The following is an 18,970-nucleotide window of genomic DNA, read 5'->3' as shown; positions in this document are numbered from 1 at the left end:
AAATCACATGAAGGACTAGTTCCCCTCTTCTCAGCACTGGTTAGGCATCATTCAGTTCTGGGCATCCCAGTTTAAGAAAGATGCAAACAAGCTGGGAAAAGTTTCCGAGGAAGGCAACAAGGATGATCCAGGCACTGGAAATATCACCCTAGGAGGAGAGATTGAAAGAACTTAATACGTTTTGCCTTGAGAAGGGAAGGCTGAGGAGAGATATGATCAACTCTCCAAGTACTTGAAAGACTGTCACACAGGAAGGACAGAATCTCTTCTTGATCATCCCAGAGTGCAAGACATGGAATAATGGAGTCAATTTACAGGAAGACAGATTCCAGCTGAACATCAGGAAGAACTTTCTGACTGTAAGAGCAATATGACAATTGGGTGAAAACACTTCACAAATGGGGCAGAATTTGCCCCTTAGAAAGAATATCCTGAAGATGGGAGAGATTGTGAGTGGATGACGTGAGATTCTTTAGCAATCTATGGTCAGATGTTAGGGGAGAGCGACTTCTGCCATGGCCAGCTCCTGATTGCTTTTTAGGCATGCATCAGATGCATGGTGACACAGGTTTCCACTCTCTCCCCAGCCGTTGCACATGATATTCAGCAGACGTGTCGAAATGGGATGAAGTGGCCTTCTGTACGCAGGGATGGGTGCTTGTCATTGTTCTTCACAAATTTAGAAAAGGCGCTTTGCTGAGCAATTTACCTTCCTGCCATGCTCACCTTGAGGGTATGCAGCTAGTGCCAGGTGAAAGTGAATAAGACCTAGGCTGCTATAGCAGAATACTGCATTGTACCACTTCAGGCAGTGGGTTCAGAATCCCTTTTAGAAATTTTATTGAAACACTTCTTTGGGTAATGAAAGAAAAAGAAGGAAAATGAGTGAGCTCATCATCCAGTAGCTGTTCTTTCCAGCTGTGACAGCTTTCTACTTGCAGGGAGCCATTTCCTTGAGAGAGCATCCCAAAAGGTGACACCTCCCCTACAGCTCAGTCAACAAACGCAGGACTTTAGCTCTTCGTTTCCACCACGCTGTGTGGCATGTGTAGATCAGGCCTCCATTGAATGCCCTCGGCTGTTCTGCTTGCTCTTCTCCTGATTATTGAACACTGAAGTGAAGCAAGGGGGCTGCCAGATGCAACAGGAGTATGTGTGTGCCAGAGGGGAGTGTGAGGGAGATGTGATTTCTTTCTTTCTTATTCTCTCAGTCTTTGGGTTCTGGGCCTGGCCGGTTTCCTCTGAACCTTTCAATCTGCCTGCTGTGTGCTCTTCCTTTTCTTTGGCTACCCTTGGCTATTGCTCAGTTTCTAGACAGAGCGGGGGACAAGGTGCAACCCTTTTTGGGAATCACATCCTTTGTCACTGAAGCCTTTTGTCCTAACCCCAAAAGGGTAGGGCATTTGTATCCTCCAGCAGTGAAAGAAAGACATTTTTGCATTCAGTGCTATCTCCAAGGTCAATATTTATTTTTTATTTATTTATTAAAACATTTTTATGCCGTCCCATTCGCTGAAGCCTTGGGGCGGCTTACAACAATAAATTAAATAATAATAATCATAAATTAAAAATGTAAACCTTAGAATAAAATACAAACATACAATATAAAATAAGCCGCCCTGGCCAGATAAAATTCAATAATATGAACATTTAAAATGCCGCTTAAATATAGGGCTGCCAACCTTTCTCCTCTGTGTACTTACAACTCCTGTCCATTTTTAAATGGTGAGGCAGGTAGAGTATCACCTTCTCCACCACTTACCACTACAACTTATCCCTGCTATCAAACTTCGCTTGCCAAATAGCTGTACCTGATGCAGGTGTTGTAGGCACATAGATCTTTTCCAGGAAAGAAGCAGGTAGCCCTCTAGGTACACTCCATGTAGCAAAGAAAGCTGGTTCTGGCTCAGGTCATTCTCGGCATGAATGTAAACTCATTAACTTTAGGAGTTTCCACAAATTCAGTGGCACTTTCTTTGAAGTAATTCTTCTTAGAATTAGTAAATCTTCTGGAAGATTTAGGGTCCTAGTCAGATCCATTTAAACTGATGAACTGTGGTTAAAAAGTAGAAAAGTGAAACCCATTTTTGTGGTTGAAATAGATTAAAATTATTATTTTAAATCTCAAGATGATCATTCGTGACATTCAGGGAGCAGAATATTCAGATCAGCAATGTATGCAAAGCGTATGGAGGCTGTTCTTGCAAACCACCTTCTCCCAGCTCCCACACAAGAGTGCAGCTACTTTTACCCTGTAATTAGTCTTGGCAGGTACATGACCTCATGATTTCTAATATGGTGTGGACTAGGAAAAGAAGAGGTGGGTTGCTGAGAGTTCATTTACATTTCACCTTCACTGCATAGCTTGCTCTCAGACATATAGGATATTCCCGCCTCCCCTCATTAACCTTGCACGCCATGCAGCTCTTTCTCCTGAAAAGTATAAAAACATTACAAGGTTAATATGGAAATGTAGGTTAAAAATGTTATATGCCACCAGGAAAGGCCAGGAATTGCTTGGCTGCTACCAAGGGAGAAGACAATGAGTTTCAGGGGCAATTGAACACCGAATTTCCCATTGTATCACAGTTATAGAAACAAATGTACTGTGATAAGCAGGGATTTAGAAATGTGTTCATAATTACAATACTTAATCAAAAAACGCAATCTTGAAAAGCAACAGTATTTAAAGGCAGATAAAGCCCATTGAATTAAAGATGTTGCCCGAGTGCAGTCTGTGCTTTTAGTATAAATTTGTGGGAAAGCCCCCTTTATATTTTAAAAATGTCAAATATGCCTTTTCTCCTAGGCTGAAGGCAAGAAAAATGATAAGCAGTATGTTCTTTGTAGAAGCTGAAGACCGGCAGCACAAAAATGCCTTCTCTGGAATATTAACGAAAAGATGCTCAAATGGAAAATGCGCATAAGTTGCCATGTGGATTAACAGACATCACATTTCAGGAAAATGGAAACACTCTTTTTTAGGAATAACATTATAGATCTCCATGCCCAAAGACTTTCACATACATTACAACAATAACCTTCACAACAGCCCTGCGAGGTAGGGCTATATTACTGCAGACGGGGGACTGACTGAAGCTGAAAAAGGAAGTTGCTACTTACTCACTTTGTGAATGAGCTAATACTTGAATTGGCTATTTGCCAAGTTGCATCCTGGTGTTTAGCAACTGCACTGCACTTTTGTTTCTTCTCTGTTCCTCTTCTCTCACTGACAAAATTATTTTTAAGGGTTTCCTAGCTCCTTAGGAGTGTATTTTGGATGCCCCCCTATGGTGCAGGATATACCAAATATCCCAACTCACACAAGGTAGCTTTTGTCTTCTTTAGCAGAGCCTGACATTAAAAACAGTCCTATTTAAGTGACTGGTCTGGCATCTTGACCTATGACCTTGTGCCTATATAAGCAGTAGGATAAAGTCTCCTAACAATTGTAGTGATGATTAGGTACTTTGTAATGTAGGTCATTTTTCCATGAAAGATCCTTAGATAGCTTTCTGAAGGCCTTGGAAGTTTAAACATCCTCTTCTGCATTAACACATACAAGTTCTCGAAAGAGGAAAATGACTTTCAGACTCATAATCTCAGCCTGTTGAGTGTTCAGCTCATATTCTTGGAAAGCAAGCAGAATGATCAGCTCATTTGCAGAAGATGCTTTTCTCTCCAAGTTGGACAGCATTTTGGGCATCCCACAGTAGCTGTGGGGGATCTTCAGGTATGGACTCTTACAGGTCTTCCAAAGGCAAACTGAGACACTGTATGCCCAACTAAGCCTGTGCTGGAAGCCTCACATCGCCACTTTGCCATGGGAACAGTGTGATTTAGACTGATTGCCAGGACAAGCCTTTATCTGCAAGCTCACAGTCAGCAATGGACTTGGTGGCAGATGCTGACTTTCCCCAACACTGACCTTGTGAATAGCCACACTGATACATACATATATGCATACTTGCATATCTAGAGAGATAGAGGGAAGGGTAGCTGCAAATAAAACCATTAGCAAGTAGCCCACTACAGGGCTGGCCTTCCGCCACTGCACCAAAACTATAGCGAACAGATTGATTAATAAATAAAAGTAGACATTCCTATTACTAGCTGAAGATGTTTAATAGATGCATTTGAGGAAGTGGACATGAGTCCACAAAAGCTGATGCCATGATAAGCTTGGTGGTCTTTAAGATGTTACACGACTCTGTGATTTTGCTGCAGTAGCTAATATGGTTACCCCACTGGAAGCCAAGAGAGAAGTATCATAAGCTATTGAGGTGCACAGTATCTTTATTTATTTTATTTATTTATCTTGCCCCTTTTCCTTTCTTTTTTTAAAGAATGCAATGCAGCTTGCATCATTCTGCTCCTTCTGCTCTCAATGTTATCCCCACAACAACTAACCTTTGATGTAGGTTGGCCTGAGAGTCTGTGAATGGCCCCAAGTCACCCAGCTGGCTCCATGGATGACTGGGGCTAGAATTCAGATCTCCTGGGTCCCAGTCTCAGTATCACACTTGTCCACACTGAGGACCACATTGGATGTCTTTGAGGGTGCCAGGGCCTACACATCTGCACACATGGGAACATACATGCCCAATACACATACACTGTACTCATTCACACATTCAGTTATGCATGAGTACACTAGTTCATGTTCTTACATGCATCCCCCCATACACACACACACACACACACACACACACAGACCTTTTCCCAAGTCCCAAGAAAGGGTCTTCCATCACTAGTACTAAAGGAAAATAAAATCCTTTAACTCCAGTTGGAGAGACTGGAGATTAGAAAGAGGTTTCCCAATAGCTTGCAGAGGAAACCCTAGGTTTTCTCAGAGCAGCTGTAGCACTATTAAAATCTATGTGCGGTCCCCAGGCTTCACAAGCCTCACTTGTCCACAGGTTGTGGATCCTGCTATCCATCCATCCATCCATCCATCCATGGAAAAGCAGAACTTAGGAGGTGAAGGTGAGGGTGCAGGGGTGTCAAACTGCAGACTGGGGCCAAGCTGACTTGCCTCTTTGCTTATGGTTGCTACATGAAACTCCCTTGATGCTCATGCTGTTTATGCAAACTTCTGATCATTAGGTGAACCTATTTATGTGAATTTCCATTCAGGAGGGAATGCAGAGGAGAAAAGAGTCTCGCTTTTGGCTCCCATTACAGACTGAAGCATGAGTGGCTTTAAGTTTCAGATATGAAAACACCTGATAAATGAGAGAGCAGACAATCCCTTTGGCATTGGCTCTGCTCCGAAGTAACAAGAAGGCGATGCTCGGAACTGTATAGATTATTGCAAGAGCTAAAGGTCTGGATATATGACTTTATGGATATTTGCTTTATTATCCGTGTGGGGTTTTGTGGACAAAGAAGGAAGGCAGGGAAATGTCTGTCAGGACAAGCAGCTCAATGTTTTACTTCCTGCTTGTGGATTTAAGTCTTATATGTGAGCTGTCTGCAATATTAACAGACGGGTTTGCTTTTAATAATATAATAATAATTCAGTTTGCTTACATTGACAGGCCTATAATCCTGCAGGCACAGGCATAGGTGCTTTTCAGACTAGGTAAAATAAATAGCATAGGACACCTTGTGCCCTTAGATCACCATGTGTTGGAAGGGGGTATGCTGTTATGCCTACTACCTGTGCAGTTGTAATGCATTCAACAGGGATCTCGCATAAATAAATACACAAATTCCCCCAGTGAGTTGCACTAAAGTCTTAGAAGGAAAATGAAAACAATCTTTCAGCAGGTGTCTACAAAATTTGGTATTAACGTTCAAAAGTCCCTGTGATTTTGCCTTATAATGGCAGAGAAGCAGGAACATTCTGTTTCTACTCTAAAACCCATGTGTGCCATTTCAGGGTCCCCATATTCCAGCATGCATCTTGTGGAGCTTGGATATAATCATGGGGATGATTAAGAATAATTCATTACAGTCATATATGAAGAGGCGCCTTCCTATGTTGGGAAGCCTGGGGTGTACCTTGCACAAGTAGCTTTACATAACAAGAACTGCACACAGCATATAGTATTCTAGGGAATAAACCTTTGCTTGATCCAGTTTAGAAGTTCAAATGAACCTCGGCAAGAAAGGTTATCTAACACGGCTTACCTACGGGCACCACTAACGCTGGGGCTGTGCAATGGGCAATGGCATGAGATGTGGTTATTTGGCTTTCATTGGAGAGAGCACTTGTTGCTTGGTGCTGAGGCAAAGAGGCAAAGAAGAAAGGAGGATGTAAGAGAAAGGAACCAGCCAAGCTACAGGACACCAAGAGAGACAAGAAGGACAAGCAACTCTTGATGCAACACACTCTCCAACATCCTGGAGTGTCTGGAAGCGTGCAGAGCCGTTCCTTAATCCAACATGATCTTATTATCCTCCATCCTGCCTGTGCTAGAGTCCACAAATCCAAAGGGGTTTTTTTCCACAGACCCTTGTGAATATTTTTGGTTAATGGTTTGGTGAATATATTCACAGTCTTGTCTGATGTGGGACAATAGAATCACTTAACCCCTGTTGTTGTAGATCTTCTATTATATAATGTTCCACATAGACAGGTTGGGTGTGTGCCCTGCTTTTTTTCTGAGAGGATGAGTCTTATGCAACCTTGGCTGTTCTCATAAATCTGTGTAGGTATGGGATCATCAGCTTCCAAGTATTCAAGTAGGAGCTTCAGCCATCAAAATTGTCTGTGCGCTAATTTGTCAGCTGTACTTTGGTAGGTTCTTCCTGGACTAATGCTATCAGGGCATATTATAAACATGTCTAGAGTAACTATTTTTCTCCCTCCATTGCCTTTGTTATGTTTTTATTAGCCCGATTTTCCTGCCTAACACCTTAATGTTAGCTATCTATTGTAATGAGAACAAATGGAAGCTTCACAGTACCTTTTAATAAATGCCAACAGAAAATGTTTTAATAAAGATCTCTATCAGAACATAGCAATTCTCAGACTAGACACAGGCGCCTCTTTAATTTTGACCTTGTTTGGAACACAATAGATGCAAGTGATATTCTTTAATGAACATCAAAGTACTTTCCAAGGAACAATGACATAAGTGGCAGTAAAAGTACAGATAAAAAAGCACAGCTATTTTTTTTAAGGAGGGGTTCAATTATGAATATTTAGATGATCAGGGAGAAATGTACAGGAGAACTAATTTGGAATGCAATGATTTGGGCACATTCTGTGCTGCACAGACATATTTGTGTTAAGAACGTATCAAGAGGCATAGAACCATAGCATAAATAACACTGCTGCACCAAGTGTCTTGATAGGCAGGTTACAGACAACAGAGAAGCAGAGATAAGGAAGGAATTGGAAAAATTCTGCCTAAGGACAGACTGCACATGATTGAAAAAGCACTGCTAAAAATCTTCAGAGGTAATCCTGGTCAGCTAACCTAGGTCCTCATAAAAGGTTTTGGCTGATTTAGGGCAATCTCATGTCACCCTCCGTCTTTCTATAACTAATTATATTGTATGACTCCTATCATTGAAATATGTGGTACAGTCCTCTCAAAGAGTGGCAGTTTGCTGTGGACCTGAAGTACTTCCTCTCTGCCAGTGTGGCACCTCTGAGTGAAGGGGAGTGAATTAGCAATGTGCTGGTGGTGTGGCTGGAAGAGATGCATCATCCAGTCAGTAGTGGTGTAGTGACAAAACTGTGAGGTGCAGGTGCTCATCAGGAGAGTTCCCAAAGCCACACTCTCCAAGGAAAGTCCAAAAATTCAGGCAGTTGGGCTGATTCAAACCAAGAACATCAGTTCATGCCATTTTCATCCCTACCAGCAGGTTTTCTGCACACCGGAGAGGTCCTGCCAACCTTGCAGTTCAAAAGCATGCAAATGCAAGTAGATAAAAAGTTAGCACAGGTAACAGCGTTCCATGCACTTCGGCCACATGACCACGGAGACTGTGGACAAACGCTGGCTCCCTTGGCTAGGAAACAGAGATGATCACCCTCCCCTAGAGTCAGGCATGACTGGATGTAACGTCAAGGGGAAACCTTTCCCTTTACCTTTAAGAGGTCTAATTGCCCATTCAAGCCAAGCCACCCCAACATATTTTGTATTAGAAGGGGACAATATACCGTGGCCGGGGATATTCATTTTCCCTCGGCTAGTATCAGGATTTCTGCTAAGCTCATAGGGAATCCTGAGCAGCAATTAGGCAATTGGTCAAGAATTCCAGTGCTGCCTCCCTGGGAATCCCAGCTCCATGGCTCCACGGAAAGTCAATGTGTGCCAATGTGGTGCCCTCTAGAGGTTTTTGAACTAGAACTTCCAGCAGTCTAAGTCAGCTTGGTTCATGGTGAGGGGTGCTGGGAATTGCAGTACAAAACATCCAAGCTGCAGTTAAATGAAGTGATTCCTCCATTCACTTCCATAGGTGGGGAGGAAAGTCCCCTTGGCTGGAGATGTGGTGAAATGCATCCAACCACCACCACCACCACGACCTTTGAATTTTCAGCAGAAGGTTTTGCTCCCTATGCAAACCTATTGACTTTGCAAAACAAGATATCAAATAAGGTCCAATGCAATCTATTCTACTGAACCAGCACTGTGGGTCTTCCTATTGAGAATAATGTATTTATTATTTATAATAATAAATGTATTATTTATTTATTGAACAGTATTTATGAAGGGCCCACATTTAACACATTTCTCAGTGAGTATTGAACAAGTCTTTGCCCAGAGCAGGAGACCATGTTTTTGGGGATGTGTACTGGGAAAGGTATGCTTTCTGTAGGTGCTGGAAATCTGGAAAAGTTGTTTGACTAATTGGTGATGGGTGGAAGTTCCAGAGAGTGGATGCTATGACACTAAAGGCCTTATTCTGAGCTAGGAGGGACCAGACCTCTGAAATCTTGAGCATCACCAGGAAGGGATCTTCCAGTGGGTGCAGCACCAGGCAGGACAGTAGGTGATCTCTTAAGTATCCTGATCCTGAGTTGTTTATGGCATTGCAAACAAGTACCAAAACCTTAAACCTGACCAGAAGAATACAGGAACCAGTGCGGTTTCCTCAGTATAGGTCTAATAAACTGGTGATAAGCCAGTGCGGTTCCCAACCTTGTTGTGGGTTGGTGCAGTGAACTGCAGCTTCTGGACCTCAAGCCTAGCCCCACATACAGTAAACTTCAATCATCCAGTTTGGAGATTGCCAGTGCAGGCAGCACAGTGGTCAGAAAGGGCCATAAACAACTGTCCTTCCCAGTCTCTGACAATGCCTGTGTGTCCAGTGACAGCCCTGGAGTGGTACCATCTCACAGGACAGGATCCTGTCCTTAGTACAACAGGTCATATGCTGGAGTTTCTGTGAAATACAGATGTGCCTGTGAAATACTGAATAATCATGTCATCTTCAGAAAATACTCCTGCAAGGTCAACTGGGGAGACGTTGTCCTGTCCTGTAGCCAGCATTAAGCACCACGTGTGAGTGAGCTGCACATCATGACCTTTTCTCCCTCTGAAGCAGTGAACATTCTTTCCACCAGTCTGGTACGTGTGACTGCATGGTTAAGTTTGTGACAGCCCAAGAACATCAAGTGGGTGTGAGTGACTAACGATAGCTTGTCTTCGGGCTCTGATTTGAGTGAGTCCTGCTTTCACAACCATGTGCCTACCCAGGAAGTGCTCCTGATGCAGCACTGTGCTGGGAGGCTGTGCTTCCCCAGTCTTTGCCATCCATTACCAGGAGCTCCTGCCTTGGGGCTTGCACACCAGGTGAAGTGCAGGCAAGAAGACTTCTGGTTGTGCCCCTGCTGCTGTTCACACTGTAAGTCAGCCCTGCTTAACCAGGTGGCTTCCAGGAGTTTTGGATTGCTAGTGATCAGGAATCCCAAGGACTGTAGCCCAGAAAAGCTGGTGGGTACTTGACTGGAGAAGGCTGCTGTTGAGGAGGAGAAGGAACCCTTCTCTTGCTTAATGTGATCATTAAAGTATGATCTTCAATACACTTACTCAGAAGTAAGACCCACTGAGTTTACTGAGGCTTACACCTAGGCGGGGAAAATTGTGTAAGACTGCAGCCTGCAGCTCGTAATAACGAGCAGATAGGGGACTATATGGGATGCCAGACATAAAATCTCCAGAGACCAAACTGAGTACCTGAGCTGTACGTCGCCTATCCCTGAATGTTATTTTCCTCCCCACTCTTCTGTTTGCAGTAATCAAGCATGCATTCACGATAAAAAAAAGTCAATGATGAAGTGTTAGTGGGGATTGGCTGAGATGAACTTTTTGATTTGGTTACATGTACTTTTGAATAAGGGAAATAATTTTTAAAGGTAATAGTACACTTGCTTGACATTCCAATTGGCAATCATTCACTTTTCACTCGGTGCCTCTACACTTGAAAAAAGACAGGCGATTCTAGCTTGTTCCCGAGAAATTAGATGGCATAAGGTCTTAGATAGTTTTCATCTACGGAGTGAGAGTTGTCACAGACTATGAGGCACATTGGCAATATCCTCTCATAAGTGTGGCCAGATGGCAAGTGTGTGCAAAGAGAGTTAATGAGCCTTAGTGACTTGTAAAAAAAAGTTTGCGTATTCTGCCAGGAACTTCCTTGAATAATATGTGGATCATGCAGACAAAATGTCATTTTTCCACTGCAAAGCATTCAATGATATACTTGGCTTTCTCTTATTAACATTTACATATTGCCTCATTTATTTCCTTACTCAGGTTTTGTTAATTGCACCCACCTGATTTACTTGCAAACAAACCTCATTTGGACATGCAGCTCATCACAGCCGTATGATAGCGAGCATCCCGTCATTGTCTCCTATTTAGACTTTACAGTGATCTAAATGAGCAGCCTTCCAAAAGTGACAATAAAGTAGGCGCCCACTGCCCATGTGAGCAGCTCTTGTCTTTTGCTCTGCTCCACTCGGGACTGAATATTATGTCACCTGCACTTCAGATGGAGAATCTGGGAACCCGAAAGGGATAGCAACAGTCTAACCGGGCAGAGGATCTGACCAAACGCTCCTCCGCTGGAAAGTATTTGAGATGCCTTCTCTGTGTGGTGTAGTAATGGTGAATGCATCTGTTCTGGAGCTAACAGGTGAGGGATTGAATTTCAACCACAGAGGGCCTCCTTCAAATAGAGCATTAGGTCACTACTTTCCCAGAAGGCACTGCTCACACCTGTGAGTGCTGCTGGGTGAGCAAAAGTTGTTAATCACCCATGTAGCAACTGGCAACAACATGAGATATTTTTGTATCACTTAGTCAACTCTGCTAGTGTTGGGGGTGTGTGAATACAGCAGAAGAGCAGCACTTGGCTTATTTGAATGTAGGGTACTAATGTTAGATATGCTGTACCCAAAAACAACCCCACATCGCACACATGTAAATGTAATTAATAACTGGGGTTGCTAACAGCACACTGTTGATCATAGTAACAACAGAAATGCACACCATCAACAAGCAAATAGAGTGGCGATGATGGGAATGATTCTTTTAAGGACATGCTTCTCAGCATTTGCTCTGAGATTAGGTCCCACATGATGGGGGTTGCACCGGATTGCCATTGGGATTACAGCTGATTCAGGTTAATGTGGAGGTATGTTCAAGTGAACCACCGACTCCACATGGGTGATGTATACTCAGCAGTCCTCTAAACTGATGCTAGGTGCTTTAATTTCAAGTGCATGGATACACAAGGTTACTCAAAAGTATTATGAAATGCCAAAAGCAAATGATGCATAAATTCTGGTATAGATGCTGTGCTGTCTATCTGATTGTATGACTGTACTGATCCTAGCTCAGTGCTCTGACCCAAAGACAGTGTCTAGAGGGCCATAGCGTTCTGAGAGTCCCAGCTTGGATGCTGGGAAGTAGCTCAGATAGTGTGGCTAGGACTCTGCACTCACACAGCTGAGGTCACACGCTGATGATCTTGCCTCAGTGGGTATTCTGATGGTCTAGGAGAGTGGAAGATGGGGCCTTCCAGGAGACCATGTATGCTCACAGTGCTTTGGGTTCCTTTGCTCTCCCTCTGAAGCACCACGTGTAGGCAGCCAAATCAGCTGGTGAGGTGAGCTGACCTTTACCTCCATGCTCTTCACACTCAGCATAGGGTGTCCATGACGGTCTGAGTTTGTAGGGTTATGGGCAACCCTATAGGATGACACCTTACACCAGCAATAACACATTGCAAAAAGTGTGAACAAGGCAGGATCTATGAATGTCTTTCCATGAATGGGATTGATTGAATAAATTCTGAAGAACTCAAAGGTGGCTTGAAGATGCACACTCACTGATGGCTTTGAAGTTCAATTCTTCTCTTGCTCCTAGATGGAAGACTTTCCACATCAGGGGTGCAAAACCTAAAGCCTGGTTCTCAATCTGATCCTCAGAAGGCCACACCTTGTTCCCTAGCAGAAAATGACAATCTTTGATGGCTGTTGTCAGCAAACCAGCCCCAAACAGGGTAGTGTCTGTACAGAAGCATGGCAGAATATCTGGCCTTGGGGGCAAATCTGGCCTTCCTCCCAACTCCCAATGAGGCCCTTCTGGGATTCCCAGGTATATTTGGTGGTTTTGATGCTTTGGTGCAATTTCATCCCCTATTTTAAAAGATTAATTGCATCTTCTAAGGCTTTATTATTGGCACTAAGAACTTTAACAGTTGCTAGTACTTTGAGTTCATTGGCCCTTTTGCCTTCAGCTCAGCACCATGGGATGCAACTTCTGAGACCTACTCTGAATGGAAGCTTCTCTGATGGTCAGGCCTAAAAAGGGTTGCACCAAATTGCACTGAATGCACAGTTGTGCATTTTCCACAACTGAAATCCATCTAGGAGCTCAGTCCACTTACACCCATTTTGGAAAGGTAATTCTCAATCATCACAGTTTTTAAACCTCACAGGCACTGCATAGCTGTGTTAAGACACCTAAACAATGCAAGTCACTGCAGCATTAAGTGCCTTCCAAACTACCCAGCAAAAATTGTATATCACTAGCATCTATTGTTAATTTTGAAGTGCATCCTGCTATCTTGTCTTTAATAATTTAACCAAGACCTTGTAAGACTCATCTTCATCCATATATCTAAAACTAATTTTAAAAGAGGAAATGAATTTGAAAGATTTCTAAGCAGTTGCCTCCACTGTTGTTTGGCTCAACATGCAATTCCCTTTTCTGGAATCCTGTACAAGTGGATTGCTTTTTTAATTCACTTGTCACCATAGTACAAACCCGAAGTTCACTTAACATACCACAAATATATCTCTTTCCCATATCAGAGGGTAAGGACTGTGTGTCATTGCTGAATGCAGCTCAACAGTCGCACCGACCAAAAAAGGAAGCTAAAGTGGAATCGCTGTGCCAGCTACAGAGCACTTCTAATTCAAGTGCCTCTGTAAGGAATTTCAGAACACACAGGATGGGTCCCCCAACACAGATGAACTCAGATGTCTTTGATTTGCCCCTTCAACTATATTTTCTCTGTAAACAGAAACTCTATCACAGCTAAGCCTGAGTCAGCAGCTGGAGTAGAACAAGGCCCGGGCTGAAGGTTTTAATTTGTAACCTGAGGTCTTTTGAGATCGCAAGGATAATTACCACATGGATCAATGATGAGAGAAGCCCCTTCAAAAATACACTCGTGAACTATCTCACACATGTGCCTCACGTATCTGTTCAGTCTTCCCTTTTTCCGTCATTGGAAAAGACCTTGCCCCAGTTCCTCTGTTGTTGCCACTGATTGCACTTTTTCACGGCATGGATCTTTTCAAATTTTTCTGTACCTTGTTTCTTGATCATTGATTCCAGGGTGGTTTGCTACTAATAAAGTGCAACAGGTAAAAAAATAACTAGTCTAATATAAAGCAATAGTTAACATCCTCAGGAGGCAGACATGAAAAGAGTACTTAAAATAATTGAAAGGCCTTCCTATGGAACACTTTTGGACTGCAATCCCGTGCTCACTGACCTGGAAGTCAGTCCTATGGAACTCAGTGGGCTTGGCTTACACTAGGCACACATAGGAATGCTAAAGTCATCTGACACTAAAAGACAGCCATGTCTGGATAACAGGAGCATCCGAAGGATCTCATCAATGGATGGTGGCAGAGGACATGCAAGAGGATATGGGAGCACTCAGGGTTGCTTTAAGTTTTTGGGCCCTGGGGCATGCAGGCAAATAAACAACAGCCAATGGAACTCTTTCAATAATGCAAAATATGTTCCTAGAGGGTTACAAATAAACCCAGCAAGTTATGTTTAGCTGCCATACATGGTCATATGCAAACATTTAATGTAAAAAGTCAATCAGGCAAAGCTAACCTTTGCATATTGTCTTCAGTCTTCAGTTTGTAAAAGGGCTTTTCATGCAGCATCACATGTAGCTTTTTAGAGTTATTGTGTCTCTTTATAATATAAGGTTGCTATATATTTTTTTCATTCCCATTTTCTTTCTTTCTTTCTTTCTTTCTTTCTTTCTTTCTTTCTTTCTTTCTTTCTTCTTTTTTTCTTTCACTTCTTTCTGTGAAAGGTTCCTAAGGTTCCTAAAAGATGAAATGCAAGCATTTACCAGTTCAAATATACATCAATTTAAAAAAAAATATGGTCAGTAAAGATTTCTTGGACATTAACTGTATTTTCCCCCCTGTTGATTTTAATGACTGGTGATTAAACTACCAAAAAGCTTGTTGTATGCCTACTTAAGATTATGATATTATTGCATCCCATTATACATTATTATCTTAACTATGCTGACAACAAACATATTGGTGGATTAATCACCAGTCATTAGACACAATGGAAAGATTCATTCATTATGATTTTTAATTGCCCAGATTTTTAATTGTTGTATGTCTGTGCTAAGAAAAGGGTTGCTGGTGGTTGCACTGTAGACTTTCAAGAAGGAAGGAGCACACTGAAAGGGCCCCCACTCTCACTGCAGAGGAGTGGTGACCACTTTCTATGGCACCGCCCTGCCCTTTCCTGGCTCCTGTTCTGTTTCTGGGCAGAATTCAAAATTCAGATTGTAGCCTACAGATGCCATGTGGTTTGGGGCCAGGCTCCCTGAAAGACTGACTTCTCCAGGGCTATTTATTCATTTCTCAGAATTATATATCCCACCTTTTTCTGTTAAAGAACTGAAAAGCTTACCTCCTCCCTCTCCTCTCTGTCTTCTCCCCCCCCCGACAACAACCCTGTGAGGTAGGCGGGGCTGAGAGTCTGTGACTGGCCCAAAGTCACCTAGCTGACTCCATGGCTGAGTTGGGACTAGAATCCAGATCGCTTGGGTCCCAGTCCCCTGCTCTTAACCACTACACTGCACTACACCTCACCGTATAATCCTGCTTACAATCCTTAAAGCCCTTCCTTTGAGATGACTGCCTTCAGAAGCAGGTTTGGTGGAAATTCCAGAGACAGCCTTCTCTGTGGTTGCTCCAGGTGGTGAAACTCCTTGCTGAGTGAGGCCAAGTTCTCTCTCTCTCAGCTGACCTTCCATTGGCAGGGAAGAACTTGACCTTCAAGCAGGCATTTACCTCATAAGGAGGTCTGTTGGGCTGGATGCCCTTTTATTCAGCAGTTGTATTTTAGGTTGTGTTTTAATGCATTGATTTTACTGTTATTTCATCACATTTAATTTATGTGACCTGCCTGCCAGGTCCCACAATCGTGATCTCTACCGCTGCTGCGGTTGCCTTTTTCAAGATGTTCGAGAGAAAGTCCAATCAGGGTCAGCATCTTCTCATTCCATTTGATTAGTGAATTTGTGGCCATCTACAAGCCTGACGACCCAATAAGCATCCTTCACTACATGATATTTTATGGGAAGGAGATGTGGGGATTAGAACTTAGAAAACCACCCTTATAACCAGGTAGCATAGTGATCCAGTTCACTCAGCATGATGATTGTAAATCGGAGAGTCTACCTTCTCACTGCCATTGTCACTGGTGGCCATTGCTCCTCATCTTTCTCTTCACTGTCACCGGTGGCTCACTTGACAGGCAGTGAGCCCTGAGGAATAAATAGGCCGTGGCACCCGCTGCTGCTGCTCCTCACCACCGCCATGGTTTGGGCCAAAGTGAGATGCAGGTGGACAACCACATTGCAACGGGACCAGGGATGGGCAGCTCCAGGGGCTTCTGGTCAGTGGTCCCCTGGTGGGACATGAGTCCTTGGCAGCTGCTTCACAAGACCGCCCTTTGATGCTAGCCTGGAGGCTAGCCCCACAGTGGAAGAGAAGGCACTGCGGATGCACTGACGAAGGCCTAGATGGGCAGTATGTCCAATTCCCACCGGCCATCTGGCATCCCACTGTGCACACAAAAGATGAGCCAGAAGTGCACAGCACTGAACCAAGGTGGTGCTGCAGCACGTGTTCCACCTTTCAGTGCAGAAGTAGCTAAAATGGTAGCTCAGGATCAGAGTTTAGGAGGCACCTTCTCTCATACCTTCCTCCTCCCCTACTTGTGGTTTCAAACCTGAGGATAACACCCTTTAAGCAGGCAGGCTTACCAGTGGCTGCCCACTGCAGAATGCGAAATCTTTCTTAATCCAGAAATGTATCAGCTGCCCGTCGGCATCGCTATTCTGAATGCAGCTAACAAACAAATGCAGTAGATTAACCATAAAATCACTCAGCCAAAAAACAGCAGCAGATAAAAATCTAAAGTCTTGGCCACCAACGAGAGACAAAAACACATCAATCAAAGTAGCAGTTTAAAGGAACAAATTAGAGAGCAACATATTAAAAAGAAAATGAAAAAGTCTGGTAGCCAAAAGACACTGGAGTAAAAGCCAGACAACCCGCCCAGGGGAGGGCATTTCACACTGGAGGGGCACAAGGTAAAAGGTCTGTTCTCTTGGCATGACCCACCTTACCTCTGAAAGCTGGCGTATGCCAAGAAACATTTCTCATTATGACCTCAGGGTGTGGAGAGTTCATAGACAGAAGGAGCAGCCTCAGATACAAGAAAGGTGGGGCTTTATAAGTAAGCACCAACTCTATGCACTGTTCCCAGAAACCCGATAGTTGCTAGGGAAGCTGTTTCAGACTGAAATGCATTTCCTTTGGATGCAACTCACTGTCTTACAGTGACCAGTCATGTGAGTAGTCCTCTGGCCCTCTAGGACAGCTTATTTAGGTAACATCTCAACTGACCTAAAAAGACTCTTACACTGGCTGATAGGTTGCTCTAACTAAAGTTTCCAAACAGTCTTTAAGGACAGCACACACAGATCATATCCCAGCAGTCTAGTTAGCAGAACACAGAACAGTTAAGTCAGTCGCCAGCTCCCTTTGCTATCTCTGCTTTGGCAGAGAGAGATTACCTTTTGTTTTTCAAAGGCCTTTTAGCTTAGACTTTTGCCTACATTCCAGTTCTAGCAGAGATTGTCTTATTGCAGCTGTTCTCTTTTAGGCTACTTGCTATAAGTTTCATGAGGGTTCACTCTGATTTTACACATCTTGTAAGTCACCTGGGCTGCTATTGGAAAGCAATTCAGAAATGCAATCAATATTAGATTGAGTGGGCCACCAGTTCTGCATTGCCCCAGGCCTACCAAAACATCTGCTAGCCCTTGCATGCTGCTAAAATAAGCTGCAGCTCACCTCATACAACTTGCCACTTCTATTTAACCTCCCCCTTTTTTGTATTTGTACATATAGATTTTTTTTGGTATGTTATCTTGTTAAAATCTTATCTTCTTAAGCTGCTGCCCTAAACAGTTAGGGGGGAGGGAGCTCAGTCTGGAAATATGTCAAACATAATAAGAAAGATAAAATCATACTGAAAGATGGCTGCTACTTTTGTGGCGATGTAGAATTCAGGGGTTTAGCCTGATTCAGGGGTTTACATGGGCAAACTATCACGTTCTTCACTATCAGTTCAGATTCTGTGCATTGTCAAACAAAAACAACCCAGAAAAATGGTACAGGACTTCAAGAGCAACCCTGAATCTACCCAGAGAGAGAGAGAGAGACATCTGTGTTTTGACTAGAGGAACTTCCAGGACATCTTGTGGTACTCAGCTCTTAATGTGTAAATTGTATGTGAATGTCTGTGGGAAGAATAGCATTGCTTCATGCGTTATGGTGCAGAAAAAATCTTTGTGTGAATTAGTTGCTCACCTGCCTACCCTGATCCTTCTCTCTGGATGTGCCAAAGATTGGACCTTGATCCTTGTACATGCAAAACACATGAACTACCCTGTGTGAAGAAAAGCTCCCGCTGTTTACATAGCACAAGCTTTGCATCCATTTCAGTACTTTAGAACATCTCCTGTGTTGTCTAAAATAGGCTATGAAACATCAGCAATACTTTAGGTTTCAAGGGGCCACGGAATTCTGTAATTTTTCCTGCAGGAGAGAAATGCAGCTATGCTGCTAAAAGTTTACATTTTGCTAAGCATGAAGGGTGGCAGATGCGGGACAGAGTTTCTGATATTCATATTTTGACTGCTTTAGGGCTTGCTGAAGGCTTAAAATATTCATCAAAGTAAGCAATAAAAATGAAGATTTCAGTGTACATCTTGTGAGTGATAATGCTATAGATCTGAATTCTTTTTGAGGTTTTTTTTTAATATTTCCCATCTGCTGAAAGAGAAACCATGAAATTGGTTGGAAAGCCACCTTAGGAAGAATCCTGTTATAGAAAATAGAGACCGCCTCCCTTCTCCTACTCCAAATTGAGTAAAGAGATAGCATGGAAATGCAGCAGTTATACAAGCTGCTGAGCTGTAAGAATAGTTCCTGCCTTTGCCAGGCCCAGTGTCACATGAGAATGTGAAATCTTTCCCATTAAGCACGAGATCCAAAGCTGGATGACTTGGCTTATTGTGTATGAATGAGCTGGTTACAGTCATATTTATTTTTAGGATAATTGTGTGAGATCAGATGCAAGTTATGGGGTCATTTAAGTTGTCGTACTTAAATGACAATTACATTTCGATGTGAATAAACCACTTTCAG

At 43.0% G+C, this 18,970-nt stretch overlaps 2 long non-coding RNA genes across 4 annotated transcripts in view; one reads left to right on the top strand and one right to left on the bottom strand.

Annotated features, from left to right (window-relative positions):
• Nucleotides 1-321: 321 nt before the first annotated feature.
• Nucleotides 322-17,398, bottom strand: LOC123020072. Of its 2 annotated transcripts, XR_006414019.1 has the most exons (4): nt 16,882-17,398; nt 16,516-16,600; nt 14,328-14,548; nt 322-2,053 (listed from the first exon to the last, which is right to left on the bottom strand). It is a non-coding gene; the product is annotated as an uncharacterized LOC123020072 (long non-coding RNA). The 2 variants fall into 2 exon arrangements; XR_006414018.1 differs by lacking the exon at nt 322-2,053 and having other exon boundaries at nt 14,265-14,548; nt 16,882-17,390.
• Nucleotides 2,080-18,970, top strand: part of LOC123020073 — a 177,607-nt gene continuing 160,716 nt past the window's right edge. The window contains exon 1 of one of the 2 annotated variants that reach the window (XR_006414021.1): nt 2,080-9,807. This is a non-coding gene — a long non-coding RNA (uncharacterized LOC123020073). The remainder of the gene's footprint in view (nt 9,808-18,970) is intronic. The other variant, XR_006414020.1, reaches the window with a different exon arrangement.

The sequence above is a fragment of the Varanus komodoensis genome, unplaced genomic scaffold (assembly GCF_004798865.1).
Source record: "Varanus komodoensis strain SLA01 unplaced genomic scaffold, ASM479886v1 scaffold13_3, whole genome shotgun sequence".
NCBI lineage: Eukaryota > Metazoa > Chordata > Lepidosauria > Squamata > Varanidae > Varanus > Varanus komodoensis.
This window is presented reverse-complemented; position numbering and strand designations above follow the sequence as displayed.